Source organism: Ambystoma mexicanum, chromosome 8, assembly GCF_040938575.1.
Source record: "Ambystoma mexicanum isolate Mex_15411 chromosome 8, UKY_AmexF1_1, whole genome shotgun sequence".
In the NCBI taxonomy this organism is placed as follows: domain Eukaryota; kingdom Metazoa; phylum Chordata; class Amphibia; order Caudata; family Ambystomatidae; genus Ambystoma; species Ambystoma mexicanum.
In genome coordinates, this window is record NC_090929.1 from 344,937,215 (window position 1) to 344,949,529 (window position 12,315).

Consider the following 12,315-nt stretch of genomic DNA (forward strand, 5'->3'; position numbering starts at 1 on the left):
TACCACCTACTCGGTCCAGAGCACAAGAATTAAGAAAGCCATCAAAAAAAACTGGCCCATGCTACAATTGGACCCACAATTGCAACATCTTTTCCCTGATCCTCCAACGTTTGCCTATAGAAATAGCAAATCTATACGAAAGACCCTAGTGAAAGCTGAGATCCCAGTTGGGGGTCCGTCCACCCAACACAAAGGCACTATTCCATGCCACAATTGTCAACACTGTGGCAACATCATAAAGGGCAATCACATTACACACCCCCATTCTGGCAAACCTTTACAATTAAAACACTCCTGTACCTGTGATGCTCAAAATGTGATATATGCACTGAAATGTCCATGTGGACTCTATTATGTAGGAATGACTACTCGGAAAGCAAAAACAAGATGGACTGAGCATAAGTCTAATATTCGGAACAAGAGTCCCAAATCACCTGTTTCATTGCACTTCACAGAGGCACGCCACACTGTGGCGCAGTTAAAATGTGTTATTTTAGAACAAGTGACATCAGGTACCAGGGGGGGAGATATACAACGGAAATTAGCACAACGTGAAATACTATGGATTGATCTTCTAGACTCACTGCACCCCCGGGGGATGAATGTTGAATTTGATTTAATGTGCTTTGTATAAATTAGCCTGAATCGCCACAATGTCCGCCCAGCTGCAAGGGTAACTGACATATGATTGTTTCATGGACTACAATGCCTCACCCCAAGCTGTAAATAGGGTTGTCCCCACGCCATTGTGACTCTGAGCTCATATTTCCACTTTCTTTATTCCTTATTAGGTTTTCGTTCTCAAACATCTAGAGCCTGTGTCCTTAACATCTAGATTGTGTGATATCATATATTCCCCTCTTTGTCCACTCGATTCGTTACCATGGGCTTGTCGATACATTTACTCTATGACTTTGTCACTTGGTGATTAGTAGATTAGGAATGCACATAGCTATATTGGCTTGACTCGCCAGTTCAATACCTCTTTTTAGTACAGAGATACGGCCACCTGAGATACCCCCCCATAGAATTGTCATTTATATTGATGCGAGATGGGGGCACCCCGCGAATCCTTCTGGTTTCGCGGTGGTGCCCCCACTCGCATCCCAGAGTAAGCAATGCCTGTTTGAGTGCTTTCCTCTACATATTTAATATAGAGACCCCGCTACATGGGTTACATTGATTCCAAGGTGCTCTTACCTATCACTCTATGGAGCTCCTCTCTCTGCGACGAGTGGCCCACACCAATATGGCGGATTTCCCGGCTGGCCCAGAGCGCATGCGTGGGGTTACCGGGACAACAACTAATGCCTACTGCAGTGGAGCCGCTGCGCTTACAGCGGTCGGCTCACTCAGTGTTTATCTGCAACCTAGGTAGGTCTTTAGACTCCGTGTGGACGGCGCACCTGCGTCTGCACTTTTTTGCACCCGCCTCTTTACACTTGGCGTGATGCATTGAACTTCATGTATCTCGTAGCGAGATACCAGGCTTGCGCTCCTATATACATTTAATATCTGTTTCTATCCCCTCGGTGGATAGCTTAGACATAGCTCGTTGAGAAAACTTTGTTATGACCATCTAGATGACTCATGACTGTTTGGTCTGATCATTACTCTGTTACTATTCCTTTTAGGGTGTCCCGGCCGTATTCTGTCACTTCTCGGCCTCCGGCGCATTACAGCTGTTGACTGGGTCTGAATTGGAACTTTATCAGCCTCAGATTGAGGTTAGTACCCATTACCTCTCTACTTATTTCGGTTCAAAATTACATCAGTTAACCTCACTGATTAGCTTAAATGGTAATGTTTACTCTTTTGAATTCCCCGCAGGAAAGGCTTTTAGAACGCATTTAGCAATCACTACCCTACTACATACAGGAACAGTGAAGTCCCCACCCTGAAGATGGATCATTCGATCCGAAACGCGTTGGTTACCTATGTCACCTATTAAAAGGGGCTTCCCTGAATGGAGCTACTTCACAATACAAAACCCCAAGAGTGAACTTATTGCTGTTTGTCAAATTTATATCGCTGGTTTACAATTGGTTAATGAAATGTATACATGTCCCTTTGAACATTTACAGGATGTAAATAATTATGCTAGGCTTTGAGCTACTTGCTTTCTGCTTTTGTTGCATTTATGTACCTTCACGAACCAGGATATACTCTGTTTGTTAATTGGAATGAGAATTCCTGGATGCTTCACCATTGTCTGAATAATTCTTTTGTACATTGTTCATTTGTTTGGAAAAAACAGACCTGGAGAGGTCTATTAAAAAGTATTAAAAAGTATTAAAAAGTATTAGTCAGTACCAGATCTGTATAATTGGTTACATAAGTGATCTTACATGCCCGGTTTACCCTTTATTGATGCTATTTATTTTCTATTTTGTAATTTGTTAAAGTCAAGACTCAATTAACACTCTTTCCACATGAGAGTATTAATTGATCAACTAAGAGTCAACATTTAACTCCCGAACGAAGATTCGGTAGGAGTGCATTTGGGCTTACTGCCTAGCAATAGGTAGTTTAGGTTGTTTAGATATTTTGTCCCAAGTGGTCTTGTGACGTTAGCCCGCCTGCACCTGAAATTTCACCATAAAATTCATTGACATTATTTCTTTATTTAATAGTGTGAACTAACACCTTTGGTGTGCTTCTACTCCATATCAATTATCCTGATTTACATTAGCTGTGCATTCCCACCTCACAGTTCTCTTGTGTTCTCCTTTCTAGGGGGGCAGGAAAGAGGCTGGCTTTGGCTTTGGCCTGTCCCCCCTAGCCCCTCTGCTGAAGCCGGGCCTGGTTTTAACTAGTTGCTTCATTGCGGGTCTTGATACTGTGTTTCCTGGACCCCCTGAAAAGAGGCTGACCTGGAAATTCCACCCACAGAAGACTGCAACAGAAGAGGAGGGCCTGACGGACTGCAGAGTGCAGACCACACTCGGAAGACGCGAGTCCAGGTCGCTGGAGCAGGTAAGTGGTTTGAGGGGTGGGGGTTTAGGTAGGGAGCAACCTGGAGGTGGGTTGAGGGGTGTAACATGGGAGGATTCAGGTCGGGTGGAGTGGGTAGGGGGTGAGGAGGCCAGGACACAGCATTCAAGATGGGCTGAGGGCAGGGCCACTTGGCATTCTGGGTTTGGGGCAGAACCTCCCCAGCGGATGAATAATTTCACCTCATTGAGGCCACCCAGAGGTGGGCAAAAAAGGAATTCTTTTTTAGGAGGGGCCTCAAACAGGAGGGACATTAACATACTACCAACCAACCTCTTGCTTCTGAGTCCTCTGCAGCATACCCACACCTACCACACACGATCCTCTGGATAAGCATAGTCTCCACAGAAACACACAACCCACCTATGAATCACGAAAATAGCTGTGCAAACAAACATCCAATCACTGGACGCTACCCATCCAGACACAACAGCCCCAGTGCACACAACCCAAACACACCTAGGAACCTGACCCGCACGGTTCCTCCTGGTTCCACTAGCACCAACAGAAAAGCACAATTTCTATCCCACTCCCTCAACTCCCACTAAGCTACCTAACCCTTCTTTTGCAGAGCCGCAGGAGCGCCTGGAGACCATGCTGGTGGTGCATGATGCAGGACAAGTTGACATAAGATAACATAACTTAGAGGAATTTGCGGCAGGGGCCAGTGTGTGTGGCCTAGAGGGGTTGTGGAGGTGGCCAGTGTGTTGTACTTGGAAGAATTGGAGGGTACCATTGTGTTGCAGCTGGATGATGTTTGAGGACATGCTTGAAAGAACTTTGAGTAGCTAATGTACTAATCATTTAACTTATCAAATTGAGGAGGCATAGAGCAGATATTCTAATCCCAACCACATTTTCTTCACTTCTCTATTAAGGCCCTTATGGGTGGATCTAGGGAAAAGGGGACGCAGCTTGCCACGGAACTACTATTTCGTGGTTATAGCGCACTTTGCTAGGATACGAACCCATACACCTATGTATCTAATGTACTAACCGCCCTGCTCCTGCTCCCCTCCAACATACCTCCCAAGTACTATATATACCATTTGGGCTAACTACACACAAACACACACCCAACATAATTAACATTTGCATAAGACAAACAATCCCAGACACTGGACTGTATCTGTACAGATACAAGCCAGTGCGCACAATCATAACTACTAGCCAAACTACACAAGAAACACACCAAACAAACACTTGCATGCGACAAACAACCCAAACCCTGGACCCTACCCTTACAGATGCAAGCGAGTGCGCACCATCATACCTACCAGCCAAACCACACATGAAGCACACACACACACACAACATAACAAACATTTGCATATAACAAACAGCCCAGACATTGAGGACCTGATTCACGGAAGCCTTTTATAACGGCGCAATCCCATTGAAAAATGCTCTATGAATCAGGCCCTGAGCCTTACCCTTACAGATACAACAGGCCAGTGCACTCAATCAACTCATCAACAAACCAACACGCACCGACGAGTGTTTCTCCTGGTTCTAGACCTATCCTATCACCCTTCCCTCACTAATCCACCCCCCCCCCTCTTTCTTGTAGAGCTACGTGACCGCCAGGAGACCATGCCAGTGGTAAAAGACAAGTTAACCTAACATAACATTGCGCTCCTATGCTGTATGTACCTTTTTACTTCAATTCCATCTTCCAGCACTTATGTTCCCAGACCATTAGCACTAAGCATGCCTATGTAACAGAACATCATATAATGTTGTGACCTGCCAAGTTATGAGGTAAGTTTGACAAAAGGTTCTATGTATCCGCAAACGTTGTTTCTGTGCACAAATTATCATTCATTAATATTAATGCCTGATGTGACAAGCTCCCAGAAACCACATGCTTGCTGGGAGCACATTTCACCTGGAAGGGCCACTAAAGGGCCGATCTTTAGGAAATGCTCAAGAAAAAAAGCATTTCCGTCCTTGTTTGGGCGATGGGAATGTAAGTGTGACATCCACAGTGTAAACCGCAGCTGTCCCACTCCAGGAGAGTAATCATGACAGGGTCAGAAATTACCCTTTCGGGGTTGGGGCAGTGCAGGGGATGACCCCCATTTCTGCTCATTCAAAAGCGCCTCTCATTTGCGAATTCGGAATGCCCTTTTAAATTTAAATGTGCAGAAACGCCCCCATATTTGCTCAACTGTGCAATGGGGAGGAAAAGGGCATCTGAATGAGCGCATCCAAGACGCGCTTCTCCTGGTACCATGTAAGAATTGGCCTGCTCCTTTGTTGGATGAATGGAGAAGAGATTCGCTGGGGCTTCTCATCACTTGTACCCCAAAAAGTTTTGAGAATCTCGGCCAAAGCGTTTTTTTCCCGAATAGTTTGTAAAACATGCAATCCAAAGCTCTGAGAGCATAATGCGGCAGGCTGCTCTTCTTGTCTATCTGCCAGGCAAACCTTTGAATGGGATGGAATGTGTCCAGGGAATGCCATTGTGTCATGCCTTGCAATGTACTATAATGCATGCCCCATCTTTTTAACTTTGGAAGCAGTGTAATCAGGGGAGTTGCTAGGTCTGGAAAAGACCCGGGGCTGAGCTGATGTCCGAACTGTTGGGACTGGGGGCTAGCTAGTCTTCTGGCTGTAGCTCCTGAGATTCTATCCGGGGCTACAACCAATAGATCGGGGGCTATAGCCCCCTTAGCCCCACCTAGCAACACCCCTGAGTGTAATGCAGACTGGGGCATAAAGAAATCGGAAGAGGACTTAGGCCTTTGGGGCAGGCAGTTGTGGCACGGCAGGGGAGAAACCACAGATGAAACGTTGAGAAGGACGCACAGGGCCAGAGGTGCATAATGTTTGCGAAGGTATGAGGAAAGGGACTAATCTGCTGTCTATGGGTTTGGGGTCAAACTTGGAAGTGTCTTATCCATGTGGAAGAGCCCAAAATCTGAGTGACTACAGCACTTTTGGGCTGGGTTAGCCGCAGATGTGGGAGAGTGTGAAAAAGCCAAAGAGGAAAACTTAGTTGTGGCGTTAGTGTTGATGAGCTCATGGCTAGGCCTGTGGTGGCCGTCTGTGGGGGGATTGTGTGTGTAGTGTAAGGTAGTAGGAGTTCTTAGAGGGCTTAGAGGGTTAGTCAGGGAACGGTAGTAGTAGGCTGTAGTGTAGATTAATTAAATTATTGTTGCAAGATTCCTCTTGGTGAGTAGAAATACCTATGCTGAGGCTGGGATGTTCTGGGACTTATCTGCCTATTCCAGACTGTTATACCCTTCATCACTTGTGCTGCACTTACCTTACCCTGCAGGGTGACAGTAGAGTGTACGTGGCTATAGAGCCAATGTGCCAGCTGACATGTGCAGATCTACTTTGGGCCTTGAGGTCATTCTGATGGACTGGGTGCCGCTTTATATGTACTATTTATTTGGGTGTTTTGAGGAGTGCTAGATATCATCTTCTGGCCACTTCAAAGTGTTTATAGGCCTGGTGGATGGTGCCAAGGTAGGAAGTTTGGGTCTCATAGTGATATGTCACCTTGGTTATTTTACTGGCCAATGGCTTATTTCTGCTGGGGTTTAGAATGAGGATCCCTTGGTAAAAAGAGGTGAGATAGTAGTCCATGTTCTTTGCATCATTGTCCGGCACATGTTGATTATACGATTACAAATGCAAAGCTATAGGCACCAGAGAACAATTTATTTGATTATTTATGATATTTAGTCGTTGACAGTTTTAACTAAAACTTTTCACACATAAGATACAATACATCAATTGCATACTTCAGTAATTAAACAGACATAACACGTACTAGATATTCATATGATTGTTGAACAATTAATTAAACGAAACAGATAAATACAAAATATAAATGCTTAAATTTACAATGAATACCAAAGCCCTTTAACCAGGATTTACCATTACAAAATCTAGGATTCTATGACAAAGAGTTTACTTAAGATAATTTCAATGGTTTCCCAAAGGTTGATTATAGCTATAATCATTGATACTTGGCTGCCTCTCAAACAGCGAAGCCAAAAGCCGTGTGTATTGATAAAGAAGGGACAGTGCACGAATGTTCCCAGAAAATGCAGACTAGTGTCATTAAGAACCTTACATTCCAAGAGTAGATGCTTAGTGGATTCCTGCACCTCCGTTTCCTTACATAACCTTCAGCTTCTCTTATCAGAGGGTAGACCCATCCTGGGGCTGTTGACTGCCAGGCAGGGAAGTTGATTCGGTTGCAAAAACATATAGGAGCGTCTGATCCTAGGACATGGGAGTTTTAGTATCTATGGCTGGGGCTGCGCATAACAATATGTCAAATTGACCTGCTCCACAATCAATGTTTCCCCCTTGCCAATTCATGATTATAAATGCAATCCCACATGAGGGCTTTCATGTTTACATGCCCTATCACCTGCTAATTGGGCAGGTCACAGTCAATAAACCCATCAATGGAGTTCACAAAAGATGTCACCCTCGTATTAATTTGATTAAGCCAAGCATGCTAACTTCCCTGCATATCAGCCCCCAACAAATCCTAAATGGGGTGACCCATGCATGTATGCATTTTAATAAAGATCGTTGTCTCCTTTATCATGGCCAGCACATAGAGGGGGCAGATACTCAATTCCAGCCTGATAATAGTTATCGGCACGGAGTTAGAGAGCCCTAAGATCTTTCTCCAAATGATGCTTCCAAGGCATCAAACCTAGCTCTAACATGTTACATGTCAGGACACGTGCCATAACGTACCTTAGATATTAAGCTGGAGCAATACACTTGGATAATGCCTTTCAGCAATAGCCCCCAAACCATTGTGTCAGTTGTCGAAGTTCGAAAAGTTTAGTCATGGCCTTAGTATCTGTGAGTTCCTAGATAGATGGTTCTTTATGCCTAAAATGGAAGAGGGTACCCAAATAGATGTAAGAGTCGACTTGTTACAGATGAGTACCAATGAGTCCACCCAACCTTCGGATATGTTTCCATATTCCAAAGACCATTGTTTTGGTTTAATGGCTAATTCATGAGTAGGGTAAATAAAGTAAGAGCCTCTAGTGATCTTTATAGCCCTGTGGGTGTGTGATATAGCAGGACGATATCATCGCGTATCCAAGCCAATTGATGTGGGTGTCTTTTATATTAGGTGGAAAGCTATGGGTTTTGTCCAGGTATTCCGGAAGGTTGGTCATATGTAGAGTGAACAGGAGAGGGTACCAGGCGGTCCTATCAGTGGTACGGCTGGCCTCATCCAACTTTACAACTACAGAAGTATCCATGTGAAGCTGGACTATCATATTCAATAATCCCTTGGGGATTCTCCAGCAGTACAGCTTTGACCAGAGAAGGGATGATTAGCTGAGTCAAAGGCCGTGGAATAGTCTATAAATACAAGGTATAGAGGAATCTTCCCTCGCAGTCGGTTGAGAGAGACTAAGGAGCTGTTTCTTCTCAGCCCATACAGTAAGTTCCCTAAGGAGGATATTAGAAAATATCTTTCCTGGAATTTCCAGCAGTGCGAACGAGCGGTAATTGTCTGGGTTTAGGTGATCACGTTTCTTATGCACCGGCATTATGCAGGAATCTTTCCAGGATATGGGTATGCGATTGGAGCAGACAATTTTCTCGAAATAAAGAGTACGATTTTAGCCCAGGTTTCAGCGGTATTCTTAAGAACCACCCTGGCGCCCTAGAGCTCTTAGACCTCAGAGAGCAAATAAAAAAGTGAAATCTGGCCTGGCTGGGTGGCCCACATTTGACATTGGACAGTTTGTGCTGGCTGTAGTTTTTTCAGGTCGTGGTGCACCGCGCCATTAAAATGCTGTTTTGTGCAAAAGAATGTGTATAACCCAAAATATCTAGCTACTCGCCTTGTGAGGCGTGAGAGGCACATCCTTATTTCTTTTTTCTATGCATTGTTGTACTGGTAGCTGCACTTTTCCATAGTAAATGCAAGTGTGCAAGTGACAGAATACAGGGAAAGGAGGCGGACCGATGATATCTGTAAACTCTCTACAAGGTTATAGTATCAAGGAAAAGATATCTGCTTTTATGATTGTTTGAAAAAGGTATGCAGTTTCTTGTTAGACAACACGTGAATGAAGTATGCAGAACACCAGAAAAATAAACTTTTCTTTTTTGCTTGTTAATTATGTAAACAGCTGGAAGTGTTTAGGTAACTCTTTTTCACATATTACTCAATAAACTCCAGCCTGAGGTGGGGATTGGTCTTTAAATGTTCAGATGCCCATTACAATTTTAACAACACTAACATCATCAGTTTTCATGAAGATTTTGAACTTTGCATGCCAACCACATGCTGCAGATAACCTTGCCCTCATGGCCCATTTCCCATTCATTGCTTCTAGCTGGGCATGGCTTCCCTGATGGAAAAGCTGTCTGTAAGTTAAAGCACAGAAGGGATGAAAAAATAATGGAGAGCACTGGAGGAAGCCTTGAAGGGGACTCCCCAATTATGGCCGCACTAGACCCGATGCACACCTCCCGACCTGAAAAGGCCCTCTTTAGCTCACACCAGGGAAAACAGAGGGGATACTGACATGGCTTTGCACATTACCTCCTAGTTTAGTCTATACCATATGAGGTGACTGGGTCGAGGAAGATGAGGACTTGGAGTAATGAAGATTACCAGTAAGTAGTGGGGTATTACCTCCTCGTCCGATCATCCACGCCCCAGTCTCCTTTTATGGCAGATACTGGGACGAGTAAGATAAGGACTTAGAGTAATGAAGATTAGCAGTAAGTAGTGGGGCATTACCTCCTCGTCCTATCTTCCTCGTACCAGTCTCCTTTTATGGCATAGACGAGGACGCGGAAGAGGAGGCCTGCAGTAATGAAGATCAGCAGTAATGAAGGCATTAAATATACTGCGAGGTCCTGCCGCCGGTGCCAAGACACTCTGATACTTCCCGTAATACTTTAAAGGAAAAAGGGAGGCGTGCAAAAGTTTCGGCGGGGGGCAAAGGGTACCTTTCAAATCTTCCTTTCAGAGTTACAACCTGCCCAGATATCTGCCTTTTCCCCTTCACGCCAGCCCTCTTTCTGCACACACCGTGCAGAACTGCCAACACAGCGCATTCTCTCCTGGCCTTTAGAGTGTTCAGCTGACAGCATGGCTGGTATATGATGTACTTCTTAATTTGATTTCTCGTGACATGTGTACTCAATGCCCTGTGCCTCTTATTCCAACAAACAAAAGCAGGATTCCCGGTGGGCCTATTTCACCTCCCGGGGAGTGCACTTTATCAGCTTTCTGCCAAAAAGCAGCTGCTAGTTCTATTGGGAGCTTCTTTCCCAGCCAATCACTAGTGAGTTAATGTTCAGTTCCCTTGGAATGATAACTCGTGGGGGAGACAGGGAAATCTGCAGAGACTCAGCATAGCTTGGGGACAGTGCTATATTTGCTCAGCTGCCTCGGGCCCAGATTTCAAATGTGAGGCTAATTGGTATCTTGGACAGGCAATATCACCAGGGATCAATTCCAAAGAAATCTATTGCTCGTGAGAAAACAATTTAAAGCAATACCTTAACATTTGTGATTTTTATTTTAATGTTAACTTAAACACTTTACTATAATTGCAGATGAGGTGCAAAAAACGTTATAGTGGTAATGGATAGTTTCAATCCATGCTGGTCGATGCTTGGTCACATCACACTCTCAGCGCACCGCAGTCACCCCCTATGCATTTTTCATACAGACCAGTCCAGGATTCCTCACATAGATCAGTCAAGCTCTCTAAAATCTTCCCAATGGTTGGCTACGGTTTACAAGGGTGTGTGGTTTAGAGGTGCACAGTATTACATGCTATTCTATTATGTTTTTATGGACCACACCATATTTGTGGTTTTCAGGTGGGGGAAGACGTGTTGTTTGGGTTCAGCCAGGATGTATGGGAGGTCTACTGCTCATAACGGCTAGGTTTAGTTACCTACCATCTATTGTGGACTCACACTGTAGTGGTGTGTTAGTGAAAGCTGTAGTGTGTTGGGAGAATGCACTCATTTGGTTAGTACATTTACCACACCTGCGATTTGCATGAAGAAATGACTTGCCTCTCAGTAATGTTCTTTCTGGTGGATGTTCCTCCCACAGATTTCTCATCAATGATAATCCTATCCGCAGCATAGCTGTGTCAGGTTTCCTTCCCCTATTCAGGCTATTTTCCCTTATTCAAGTTTCCTTCTCATTATTTCTCTTTATTAATCCTTTTTAGATTAGCCTTATGTGGGTGGGAAGTTTTCTATTGTAGTTGGTGTGGCCTTAACTTGTTGATTCAGAATCCTGGTTCTGACCCAAGGCAAAATGGAGTCTCACAGTGACAGCTCTGATTGGTTAGAAGACACTGCAGAACAACAATGAACATTCTAAACTGTCACTCTGTGCCTTTCATCATCTAAACCCCAGCTGAGAGGACGTGTTTAGTGGCTGCTCCTGCTTTAGACTTGGGCCTGGTGGATTTTATCCTTCAGGCGTTAGCAGTTGAGCGGCTACTTTCTTGGGGGTTTCTGGAGAAGCTATCAGTTGTCAGGAATTCGTTTTTGAAGACAGGAAACTCTGAAGATCCTTATGAATTCACTCTGGAGATAAGTGACTTTGTTTGTACTGCGGCTCTGTTCATCTTAATGACATTTCCTTGAAAATTCGTAAAAAGTTATCTTTGTACTTGTACTATTGAACTCTCTGAGTGCGTTTGAACGCTATTTGAAAATACGCGTACTACTTGTAATCTGAAAATATCGTTGAACCTTTGCGCGTGCGAGTGTATTCAACTGCGCGTGTGTTTCCAACGCGTGTGCTTCCTGACGCGATAATCTGATTGCCGCGTGAGAACTTTATAGCGCGTGTGTTTTCAAGCGCGTGTGCTTCAGCACTAGAACTCAATTGCTCGTGTGGTTTCTTGCGCGTGTCTTTTTAAACACGTGTATTCGATCGCGAGTGAAACTCATTGCGCGTGGATCATAAGGCGCGTGTGAATAGGCGCGGTAGTGCATCAACACGGAAATTTTTTTGCGCGTGTGTTTTTCTGCGCGTGTTCTCGTTTGCGCGTGGATTCTACTTTACGTGGTTAGGCAAGAGCGTGTGTTTTCCGCGCGTGGATTTTGCTTTCCGTGCGCATGTTCTTCAACACAGGAAGTTTTCAACGTGAACTTCATCTGTATGGAAATAACCCACGTGTGAGTTTAACACGTGTTTCTTCAAGAATTCACAAACTCAATTGAATTGTAAATAGTTTGAAAAAAAACAAAAGAAAAGTTTGAAAGAAAAGGAAAGAATAAATAAAGACAATTTAACTGGACATCTAGTGCATTTTGGAAAAGAGACAA

General features: G+C 44.3%; 1 long non-coding RNA gene across 1 annotated transcript in view; it reads left to right on the forward strand.

Annotated features, from left to right (window-relative positions):
• The window catches only part of LOC138471924 (uncharacterized), a 743,124-nt gene that overhangs the window by 129,347 nt on the left and 601,462 nt on the right, over positions 1 to 12,315 (forward strand). The window lies entirely within an intron of this gene.